The sequence below is a fragment of the Pseudopipra pipra genome, chromosome Z (genome assembly GCF_036250125.1).
Source record: "Pseudopipra pipra isolate bDixPip1 chromosome Z, bDixPip1.hap1, whole genome shotgun sequence".
NCBI lineage: Eukaryota > Metazoa > Chordata > Aves > Passeriformes > Pipridae > Pseudopipra > Pseudopipra pipra.
Window position 1 is genome coordinate 34493716 of NC_087581.1, and position 12964 is coordinate 34506679.

The 12964-nt window shown below is 37.9% G+C and overlaps 1 protein-coding gene across 9 annotated transcripts in view; it reads right to left on the reverse strand.

Annotated features, from left to right (window-relative positions):
* The window catches only part of PRUNE2 (prune homolog 2 with BCH domain), a 146432-nt gene that overhangs the window by 122878 nt on the left and 10590 nt on the right, over nt 1–12964 (reverse strand). The gene's annotated exons all lie outside the window — the stretch shown is intronic.

Here is a 12964-nt window from a genome sequence, read left to right on the forward strand (position 1 = left end):
TTCCCTCCTAGAGGGGAAAAGAGGAGAGATTTTCTCTCCTACAGAGAGATTGGACCTGTGGGGCGAGGCACAGGGGGAACAGAGCCCGGTGAAGCTTGAGAGCGGGGTTGTGGTTCCCGCCAAAAGGTCCGGACCTGAACTTTTTTGAACCCTCATTAGTTAAGCTAACGAGGGTGCCAACAGGGACTATATTTTAATGACAGGACAGCATATAACAAAGGAGGAAAGTGTAGTTCTATCTACATGGAAGTCCTCCTTAACCGAAAGAATGTCCAGGTTGCTGAATTTAATTTACGACGTGTGCTGTTATAGTACTGAAAATAAGGCTTTGAAGCTACTACGTTAAGTTGCATTTCGTTTGTTTGCCTAACACTTGCTCCGTGAGACTTTGAAAGATTTAGAAGAGTATGGGAGGCAACAATCTATGCAATAATTCATATAAGAACTAAAACTTTTAAATGCAGTTGCCCAGAAAGATAAGCAGGTTGCCGATGTAACAAATTGTCCTTGAACTACACCTCCAAGAAAAAAAAATGCAGAAAAATTTAATAATTCACTCCCAGAGACAGAAAAGAAGTAAGGAACCCCCCCTCTCCATTGCCACTGCTGCAGAAAAAACAGTTTTTCCACCAGATAACTCCACCGAGAAAATAACTAAGAAAAGAAATCCAAGTCAAGATATATAAGCGAATGGAGAGGGACAGAGATAAATTAGAACAGTGGGGGCCGGCAGAAAACAAGACAGCAAAGCCCATCCCTGTATAAGCCTTCGAACTTAAAAGTCAGCATCTACCTCCTTCTCTTGCTTCTTCACAGCCTGAGTTACCTATTTTTTGTTCATGTACTAATTGGCTGTTTTAGTCTCACAATGTGTGTAAGATAAAACACAGAAAAATATGCAACAAATCAAGTTTGGTGTCATGGAAGCCTGAAGACGACAAGCCCTACCGGGGGGTGGAAAGAAAAGGGGGGCAAAAACTGCCTTCTGATATTTCTTTTAATTCTCGTGTTAACTGTAGTGTCTGTGGAATGTGTTTTTGTGAGCTCACAATATTATTGTTACTCTGTGTGTATGTGAAGAAACAAAGTTCTTTGCCAGGAGAAAAAGGAAAAAGAAAAGTAAAAAGCCTTCCCTTGAAAAGATTCAACCTTGCCAGGGAAAGAAACAGAGTGTATTTCACATGATAGAGATGGTCTGTTGCTTGGTAACTAAGCAAAAACTTTATTCACTCCCTCAGAGCTGGGAGGGGAATGAAAATATCCTGTTTTGTAGAAATTGCAACTTTGTAACCTTCTGATTGGAGAAAGAAATTGTCTTACAATTTCATGGCATAGTCTCACTAACTGTTTTCTGAAGTTGTTCATTAAACTAAGCAAAATTGTTTTAAAATACGTACATAAATGTAATGGAGAAATTTTTAAAGTAACTGCTGGCAACTGCCTGTGATAAGAAAATTCCAGTGTGTGTGGGGGGAGTGATCCTCCAGCAGAGTTCTAAGCACAGCTGCTCTACCTTCCCTCTCCCCCCCTGCTCAAACAGCTCTGTAAACATTCTTTTGTTGCTTCTGTATTTTACAAATAGGTTTTTTGAGATTGTTGAAGAAGCTTTAAGGTAGACTTATTTGGTGGAATACCTTGCTCAAAAATATCTTATTTGACAGAGGCAGTTTTTGCCAGAGAAAAAAGGGAAAAATAAGTAAACTGTTTCTAGCTGGAAGTTTCCACCTTTGCGGAAAAAGATAAAATCTAAAGATATAATACAGGAAACTGCCTAACAATAGAGAGTGTTTCAAGTTTAAACTGCATCTGTCCTAGTCTCTGTGCTAAGCAGCAGAGGTGTGTCCCTGTTATCAGGTGACAAGCTTAAACCAGAACTGTTGCTGCTTTACAAGGTGTGCATTCTGGATCCCCTGGTATACTCTTATGAGCAAAACCCTAGTTTAAAGCAGCCTGAGTGAGTTTTACTGTGGCTTTATGTAAATTGCTAAAGTTGAAAACTACTTTACAAGTGTTAACTTCTTAAATACATGGATGTAAGTTAAACTGTTACATCTATTTTGTTTAAATAAGATGTTTAAAGTTTTCTCGCATATCCCAGAAAAATATATAAATATCAGCAAAATTTCAGAATTAACTGCTTATAAATCCTAGCTGATCATATTGTTTCAGAGGCTGGATGAGACTGCTTAAGTTTTAAAAGGATGTGACTGTTCTCCAGTTTCATTTTTTACATTCATAGGGCAGGAATCTGCCCTATGAATTTGTGAATCCTGGTAAAATCCCAAGCCATGTGTGGCTTGATAAAAGAAAAGTAAAAGATGCAAAACTATATTTAATCCAATTATGCAACTAAGGCCCTTATAAAAATCAGTAATCCCATCCTCTGAAAGATTTCCATATGCTGGGATTTTGAACAGCCAATTGTTTCTTCATAATAAAAGCTGCTATTTGCTTTTATTGAAGTTACAGTGTCCTTCCTGAAATTCAGTGTGTTTTACTTTACAATAGGAGAGAATTTTTCTGCAGTACAACATGATAAAATGCTGCTTAAAATGATAAAAGCAAAGTAAAAGGAAATACAGAAGTTAGAGACCTAAAAAGATGAGCTAAAATTAAATGTGATTGTTCTAACCAATGTTATTTGAGAAGCAGGATTGAAGAATGCTCCAGGAAAAAATTCAAAGAACCAAGTCATGGAACCTATCTCCAACAGAGAGAATTACACTGCAAAGAATCATCCCTAGGCCTTCAGCTTCAAAGAAAAACCGCAAAATTACCCATGATACCCACTTAAAACTACTGAACTATTAATAACAAATTTGTGAGTTTTTTATTAAAGGTGAAGAACAACTAAAAGAAGCAGATGAACAAGAGCTGAGAGTCAATTACGTCCCAGACGTCAGAGATGACTTGGACTGACTTCTCACAGAAGACACTGGAACTAAAAATAAGATCAAGTAGCGTATATTGTTGCGGTCCGAAGGGAAGAGGGGACAGGACACGAGGAAGGGTGCAAGCAAGCTTCTTTATTCAGGCGTGCGCCCAATTCTTAACCATCCCGCCAGGGAAAGGGGGCAGAACATCAGGTGGGCTATCAGACAGACAAATGGGGGAGCAAATCAGAACAGGGCACAGGCAAAAGGGGGAGGAGGAAGCCTGGGCATGTGCAGTTGTGCACTGTGTAGCATGAATACAGTGAAACCACATAATAACAGTAAAGTCCATATGAAAGTCCTGCCAATTGCTGTATGCTTTTCTCCATGCCTGGAACTGTTCCCATCCTGAATCTTGCTTCTCCACAGTATATAATGCATGATGTGTAATTTCTCTTGATGTTCCTTGATCATCTCCTTTAGAATGCTTTGTATCTAATATTGTCTTCTTAACTTCGACTTAACTGGAAGTTAGTACCCAAAATGAAATAGCATTAATAACAAATAATGGTTATAACAGTGGAACCTGGGTTGTGAAACAAATTGGGTGCATTTTGGTTGGAAATTGAAGGTGTACAGGCATTACTTTCTTATATTCTTTTATCTCAAATGACATTGTTTTTATTGTGCTGCGTAGACAAATCAAATTACTGCAAGATACAAATATGCAGAAATTCCTAACTCACTCATAGGACAAATTATTGTCAAGAAAACATTTTACACCACAAATAAACATTTTAAAATATAAAAAGGGGGGAAAGAGACTATGCAGGCGCATAAGCAGATGCTAAATCAGAATAGATCTCATTTAAATTTGTTAGGCCTTATATTCCTTGTATGTATTCCTTTTCAAGCCAGGTACAGTTGTTAAACGTGACTGCCAAAGATGACAAACTGAGAAGTACACAGCCAATAACTTCTTAAAATGTGAAGTGTGTAATTAAAATGTAAAGGTATAATAGAAATTCCAGCTATGTGTGAGTGAAGAGTGACTGAGGTGGCCACCAATGAATGACTGAAGAGAGATTGTGTGAGAGAGAGAGACTGTGTAGATATATATGTGTTACAATATATGTGAGTGCGAACTTAACAATGCTTTTGTATTGGAGTGTTAAGACTTTGGGGGAATGTATTACATGGATCTCTAGGACTGTAGTGAATCCTTGTTTTGAATAGTGGATGAGCTCTCTGGATTCTTTCTTGGTGGGATGTTGTTGCTGTGTTTCTTTTTAGCTTTGGATCAGGAGTTGCCAATGCCGGTGCCTTGCTTGATCAGCCTGTTGCAAAGGGCCCTGCAACAGACTGTCAAAGCCATCTTTATGGTATAAAATAAAAAAAGATGGGGAATTGTCGGGGTTGACAGAGAACCTGTCAGCAGCCTGGCAATTAGTGATGAGGAATGTAAACAACTTTTAGGAAATATTTACTGTAATGCCAGACGGAACAAATGTAATGCAGCCCAGACCAAAGGTCACCAATCAAGATGTGTATAGTGTCACCAAAAGCATGTCACAGCATGGACAGTGTCTTCAGTGTCACCAATAAGAGTGTGTGCAGTGTCTACAGTTTTTTATGCTTGAGACTTCTGACCAGTTGTGTTGTGTCACGATAGCGTACAAAGAATATAAAAGAAACACTTTAGAGCAATAAACAGCTTCCTGCTCACCTTACACCTGGACTACGTCTGATATCTGTGTCGCTCTGGGCGTTCCAACATTAACAGCGACAGCACCTCTGCCTTGCCTCCGTATCTATCCGTGCTGTGTCACGGCCTCATCCCCCCTCGCACCGTGGCACGTGTTTGTATAACGGCTCAACAGGAAAAAGACCTAGTTACTAAAGCTCATTGGGTTTGAGCTATTTTAAATTTTATGCATGTTGATTTATGTACATTAAAGTCCCTCAGAAACATTTGGAATTACGTAAAGCTGGGCCGCTGAAATTAGTATCTCTCTAACAATAGTAACTAAACATTGCAGACAAATAATGTAAGTGTAGAGAAAATAGAAGTTGTCAAGACTCGGGTCAAGTTTGCAAGTTTATTTAGACTTTTGACAGAACCTGGAACTAAATAGGACACTTCTGCATTAAAAAAATATTATCACTCTATTTTCACTTTTCTCTTGAGATTTTGATTTGTTGGGGGATTTTTTGGTTGGTTGGTGTTTCTTTTTTGTGGGGTATTTTTACTGGGGTTTTGCATATTTGGTTTGGGGGGGGTTTTTTTATTCGTTTGGTTTCTGTTTGTTAGGGGGGTGAGGAGAGGCTGTGTGTGTGTATATGATTCTCAGTCCCTGGCCTGGACCCTGTCTTACTCAGCAATCATGTCAAATAAGGTTCTATGATTTCCAGCAATTTATTCATAAATTAAATGTTTCACACCATAGTCTTGTTCAAAACAGTACTCAGTATTAATAGCATGGGGCTTGCAAGTACCCAAGTATTTCTGTAAAGATGCAGAAAGTGCAAGAAAATTCCCTTGCCCAGTGTGTTAGCTACTCCTACAGACTTCTGTTCATTTTTCTTATTACAGAAGTGGTTTCTAACTCCCAGTGCAGACAACATGCTCTTCTATCTAATTCATATCAAATTATCACACAAATTGGGTACTTCCTAAATATTCAGCAGTGAAGGGTTACTCTTCAAAAAAAAAAAAAAAAAAACCAAAAAAAAACCCCAGGCATATTTGAATTAGAAAACATGCCACTCCTTGGTTTCTCTGGACTGTTACAACAGTCTATTGCAAGGGCTAAATCTTTTTAATATGAAGATAAATGGTCTTTCAACTGTAGCTATGTACAGTGTCGGTGACATCCAGTCACATGTTCTGTTTACAGCAGCTGTGTATTCTGCTGAAATCTTGGACTGATGGAGCTTATCCTGTCCTTCCTTTAAAATGACAATGAAAATGACAATGAAAATACCTGCAAGAGCATGTCAAACAATGACCACACAGAAAACAGATCCATTTTAGATTTTGTAGAAAAGCTTGAGGAAAGTTGTTTACTGTATTTCTTCTTGTTTCAAAGGAAGAATTAAAAGCTCTTCATATTTTACAGAATCACAGAATCCTTGAATATCTCAAATTGAAACGTATTCATAGGGATCATCAAGTCCAACTCTCTGATCCTTGTAGGACTTACCTAACACTAAACCAGGTGTGATGACTCAGAGCATCATCCAGACTCTCCTTGAACCCTGACAGGCTTGATGCTGTGACCATTTCCCTGAGGAGCCTGTTCCAGGCCGACCGACCACTCTCTCTCCCAGTGAAAACCTTTTCTAATGTCCAATTTGAACTTCCTCTGATGCAGATTTGTTCCACTACCTTATGTCCTATCACTGCTCACCAGAGAAAGATCAGCAGCTCCCCTTCCACTGCCCCTTCGAGGTCTCTCTTTAGCCTTCTCTTCTCCCAGGCTGAGCAAACCAAGTGACCTCAGACATTCCTTGGAAGTCTTGCCCTCAAGGCCTTCAAATTTTTCCTTCAAATCAATGTGAAAATAGAGTATTAAGAGTACCTTATTTTTTTAACAGTGTTTGTCAGAAAGACAAAATCTTATGCCCATACAATATGGGCATAAGGAAAGCCTAGTTTCCTCTTTCTTTAGAGGTGCAAATTTACGCAAGAGGATAGTATTTCTAATACCCATGAAAGATTCCAACTGAACCAGTCTTATGCAACAAGGTCTCAACGCTTGCCACCTTAGGAATTTTCCTGCCTGTCTCAACAATTTCTACATGCAGACTCCCTAAGGTTTGTGCTTCTCTCTGTGTGTGCGAATGACAGAAAGTGTGAGCGCATAAGCAAGTGAACTAGGTGAAAGTGGTAATTTAATAGTATGGATTAAGTGAAAACTGGTAAGGCTAGGATGCCATGTTGGACAGCTACATTCAGTGTTAACAGCTCCCTTCAGGTTTCTTCTGCCTTGCCTCTTTTTTTTTCCCCCTATAGACTCCTAAAGGATATATATAGTCGCTCAGGAAATGTTAAAATCCAAACCTGTATGTTAAAGCAAGTCCTACATTCTCACAATGCAATAAATAAGTCTGTGACAGACTTTCATGCATTTGAGAGAGATGCTTACACCTTACAATGCCAGGAATGCAACCTATTATGTTACCTTTCATGTTTTCAGATTGCACAGAACATGTCAGATTACTACTCCAACTGTAATTTCTGCTACTGTACTGCAGTTCAAATGATATAAAATATATAAGTATAGCCAATTCTGATTTATGGGAGCAAAGAGCAGATTCTGCTCCTACAGACTGCTGCTAACTCAATATTTGTAATTATGATGAGGTTGTAAGAGAAGCAGCTAGATTCTAATCACTACGTAACATGGCAACTATGTTGCTTTCTCCACAACATCATCAAACAGCACTGATCTAGAGTCTGGAAATTCAAAATAATGTGAAGACTTAAATTCTCACTAGCTCAAAAAGGTAAGTGATTAAGCACTCAGGCAACAATGGAGGACACATGTAAATAAATGGGTCTAGAAAGATGTAGAATGTCTTTCACATCTTGTTTAGCATCCATGCTTATTTTCCAGCACAACAAAATACAAAGAGAAACAACCTCAGAAGCAGACAGGATGACCCCGCTGGTTATCTAGCAAAGGAGAGCATGTTGTAAAGTAGAATAGAAAATGGCAGTTCATAAACAATCATAAGATACTCAAAAGAACAAATCTGTACCTCATTGGTTGGCACAGATGGAAGTGACAAACTACAATATCACAAGCACTGAGGAAGAACCACAAAGTACTTATATTACAGCGCTCCGAAACTGCTGAAATTTACTAGGAGACTGTACTTTTTTGTACACCCCTACTCCTAAAAGCCATATGACAATATCATGGCTCTGCCTATTGAGTAATGTACTGCATGGAAAGGAGAGAGAGAAGAAAGAAGAAAGAGGGAGAGAGAAAAATAAAATAAAATAAATATATAAATAGAGATCTTGTTAGTGCCCTGTCTTTGGAAGCTACAAAGTTGTGGAGAAAAGGACACAAGAAGGTAAGGTCATCTCCTTATTGCTATTTGCATTAAAAGAGAGCATTTTTATATTTAATGTTCCATTTTAGCACACTGGAAGCACTCTCTTCTGTTTTTCTCAGCTAAGAACTAATGCTAAGAACATTGGCATTAATCTGTAGTTTCACTACTTTAACACACAGAACAGAACTTTAATTCCCAACCTAATAGAACGGTTGCAAGGCATTTGACAATAAAATCTCAAATAAGTTCTACAAGAGGCTTGGGGGGAAAAAAATCAATAGTAAGCCTTGAAGTTTTCTCATGCAGTGGTTTCTGCCATCATAGACAATTTGGTAAAGAGACACATTCAGATTATTTTATATCAATACAGATACAGAACACAGAAGTAGCATGTAAACTGTTTCCACAAAAGTAAACTATATACTTTAACTTGTTCTATTTTCAAGAAAATCTCATCATTTCCAGTCAGAGTTCCTAGTCTTCATACTTACCTAAACTTAACTAAAAATATTTCTTTAGATCAGTTCATTTTCTCTATCAACTGTAACTTTTGTTTTACTAGAGAATATGTAAACAAATTATCTTTTCAGACCATGAGACTGTAACTGGTCAGGGGCGAGGGGGTGTGAGGGGTATGTGTTAATGGCTAGTTTGTTTGGTTGGTTTTTTTAAATGAAGGCTCAACACTTTGATATTGAGACAGGCTCATACTATAAAACAACTGTTGTATAAACTTTGCAAAACAGATCAACCAAAATACCTCAAACCCAGCCCCAGAAATCCCTCTTCCACTGTTTAAAAGCTGACAGTTGAAAACTTCAAGAGGTGAGCAAATAGCTGCTAAGATTAGATCACTTAACTCTTTTTCACATGTGATCTAAAACAGGATATAAGTCCATGTCGCTGGAGATGAAAGACTAGAATTCCAATCTGCGCTACTCTCTCATCCATGGAATGAAGGCTTTAACGCATTGTTCTGCCACTTGAATAAATGCAGCCACTGCCTTTGCTTACTCTTAAGACTGTCAGTGCTGAAGTTCTAGAGTGCATCAAATTTTCAAGGGAGGGAAGCAACTTCACATTGTAGCATGGAACTGTTTTGATATAAGTTTATATAGTTAGCCTCTCAGAACATGCAGAGAACAAAGAATTGTACAAAACCATCCCACACCTCTTCCTTTCATATACAAAACAAATTTTATGTAAAAAATAGCCAAGATGCATAATTTTAAATCTGGTTGCAGCAACTGCACACTTTATCTATCATTAGCCTCTACAGTTCCATCATATCACAAATGCAAAAATTTCCCTTTGGGGTGGTAGGGAAGAAGTATATAATCTCTTACACCGACTATGCCTTAGTGATATGATTCAGGCTATAAATGCCTCACAAATTTAATGATTAATTAATTTTGAAGAAAAAAAACAATGTGTAATCCAGATTGTAACTTGATTACAGTATTTTTGTAATTAAGGTAAATTGTAATTAAGGTAAACTTGAATTACAGTATTTTTGCTAGTCAAAACATTACCACACCTACTATTTCGAATAAGTCAAGAGAAAGAACATCTAAGTCCACCTGTGCAAAAAGGGAAAAATTTTTTTTCTGCACTACAGTTATTTCAATTGAATAAGTAATTGCCATTTTCATGCTTGTTCAAATAAAAAAGCAAAAAAAAAAATTGAAGAAATACAGAACCAAATCCAAAAACAAATAGAGGCCAGAAGTGAAACAGTGGGGTTGAAATCATATCTGGTGTTTTAACTTTATAAGGCTATTCACACATGTGTAAAAAACAGGCAGGAACCTGGCAGGCTAACACGTCCATGATTTCATATAGACCTAAACATCCTCTTACAGACACAATATACAGGTACATCACATAAAGCCACTTGTTCTTCTAAGTAATGTGACAGCCCAGGATACAGCTGAAACAGATTTAAACTAAGTAAACATATATGAAACTTACGCAGACTGCATACAGGCATTGTCAAAAAATAGTAGTTAACTTTTCCAGCAAGTTAAACTATCACTGCACTGCATCTGACTTGGCTGTTATATAGCCAGGCCTGCAAATGACTTTGACTGAATATTAAAACACTTATTAAGTCAAAGAAAGGCTGCTGAATCAATCAACTGATTATTTGCCAACTGTCTATATTTAGGACTGGCCCTCCAAGTATTTAAAAGTTTACCACCAAGCAGAATATGCCTGCCTCTGTCAGCTCTCCAGATTTTAAGTCTCCACATATTTCCACAAGTTTTAAAAGTATAGTAGTAGCTGAAGAAACAATTTAGAATTTTCTTCTTCCCAAACAATTCATCTTTGATCAGGATTTTTTAATCACTATTTGTACAAGTGCAAGAAAGTATTTATTAGGAATGATAATTCTTATGCTCTGTATCACAGTGCAGCACAATAAGATTAATCATAAAGGAAAATGTCACTGCAGCTTGATGGTGTGTTGCTCAGTGAAAGGCTACTTTAGCAGCTAATTTAGTTATTTAGCAACAGAGACTGTATATAGAGTCACTTCCACACAGAAGACTAAATCAAAATCAAAACTGTTCCAATTACAAACAGACATGCACACAATTATTGCTATCAAAATGCAGCAAAATCAAAATTTCTTAAATAGGACAAACCGGGTAAATCATTTCAGGTACATGGCAAAATCTCACTGTGCTCTAGACAGAACTTTTAATAAGAAGGCTTAAGACTAATGAATTCAAGCTAGAGGGGAAGGTACCGAAGCAGGTTATGACTGTGCAAGATGGAACTGGGCCAATGCATTAGGTCTATTAGGCCTACTACACATTATTCAGTTACTGTCAAACAATAAAGTAAACAAGGAAGGAGAACTATCTGACGTCATCCAGACATCACCATTTTCTGAAATGTTCCTAACCTTTTCACTGTCCGTCTTCTGTCCTTACTGTGTTGCAATATATTCATATCTCATTAGAACAAGTGGTATCATTCCAGTTATTAGGGACTGTGATTGGTCTTACTGTTGATGGCACCATGCTCCCTTTTGGAGAAAAAGGATGTAACAGGAATGTTATGAAGTCAGTTAAACTTGAAGCCTCATCTCTCTCAGGACTCCAGGCTGGCAAATGGGACTTCCATGCTGTTCCAGTCCTGCCCTTTCCCCAATAAAATCCCACACCTATTCCACACCTCCCCAGCATAAACACTTCATACAGTCCAACTCAGTATGGCTAAAGCTCAGGTTTTGCTCCCTCTCCTTTTATTATACCTCTCACAGAAACATATATAACAAATACATAGGGATTAACAAAACTATCCTACATGCAGATCCAGCCCATAATCTTGGCATCACAATCAGTTTAGACACACACATCTTGCCTATTGCAAAGTCCTGAGGGCTTGTTTAGCTCACCAACTTTTCCTATTTACTTTCACCTCACAGCTAACACTCTGTCTATCATTAGACACAACCATGCTCTGGGAAGCCTCGCTCTAGCCTTTGGCTCTGACTCTGCCATATTGTCTCTGCCCATACAGACCTCTCTCTTCCAGCTCTTCTTGCTCCAACACACAAAAGAGAATGTCTAAACTACATTTTAAAACATTTTCAAATCTTTCTCTGCTTAGTCTATCATTTCCTATTCAATAATGAAATGCTAACTTTTATCTCCAGCCAGTCAATAGCAGAGAAATGGAAAGGGTAATTAGATCATCTCATTTCCTCTGATGTTGCCCCTATACTCAAAGACGTTTCCAAACCTCAGCATCTTCCGTTTTATGTTACTCCTACTCAAAACTGCCCTTTGCCACGATGCCTTTGAATTTTTAGGATTTTTAGCTTTTTGTAGGCTTTAATGTAGCTGTATAGTCTGTCACACTTTAGAATTGTAGTCAAACACTCACCAAACCCTTTCCCCCATTTCATATCAAATTTTCTAAATTCTTTAAGCTTGTTTAGACTTCTTTTCAAGGCAGGCCTTCATGCTGTTTAAGAACATTTGCACCCCAGGCCTGAAAAACAAGATACCACCATAGTCAAAGCAACCTTCAAGCCTGGAAACTTGAAGCCTACAAAAACAATACAGGCTGTGAAGAAGAGGAAGATGAGGAAGAAAGGGGTCTTAGGACCTCGACCTCCAACCCAACTTCCATGGAGGCGTGCCTGGAGGGCAGATCTGGGGGCAGGTGGTTCTCGGATAGGACCATAAATTGTGGACATGGGGGTGTGCACCATTCATACTCCTTGCTCCTGAAGGCCTTCATTAAAGAGCTGCTCTTATCTAATCTCTATTAAATTTGCCTGGAGAGTCTTTTCTGGCTCCTGATTTTAAGGCAATAGCCAAAATTCTAACAAACAGATTAGGAAATATAAATGTTACCACACCTACCTATTACCACCATACTACTACTTTGGATTTATCTGCTTCCTCCACTATGTTTTTCAGCTTACTTAATGGACTCTTCAAGACAGGCATTGAACAGATTTTTTAATGTAGTATATAATCTAGCACAACAGAATTCCGGCCACACTTAAGTAATAGTATGGATAGTATGATGTCTTAGTAAATACCCTACTATACCGCACTGAAATGCTTATTGAATTTATTTCTGTGTAGAACAATGTACAAAGTATGTCAGCTACATATGCAATGACTCAACACCCCAAAAGTTAATCGGGATAGAATTTGGCTTAATCATGATTAATATGATGTGCTTCACCTCCCCCAATGGAAAATGTACAAATGTGTGCTTTACTCCTCTGTTTACACTCTTTTTTTTTTTTTAAAAAGGAAAAAATATCATTGCGCCAGAGACTGATGAAAGGCAAGGTATGCAGGTTATTGTTTAAAAATGCTATTTCTGTCCTCCAAAATGATGAAAATTCGGGAGGGGGAAGCATTTTAATTCTCAGCTTCTGCTACATGTTTGTAGTCTGTATGGCTTTAGTGGAACTGTATGAGGTTATTAAATCCTTAAGGTTATTAAATATTTTCCTTACAACTACAGATTGCTTTTTAAAGTAGTTTAAC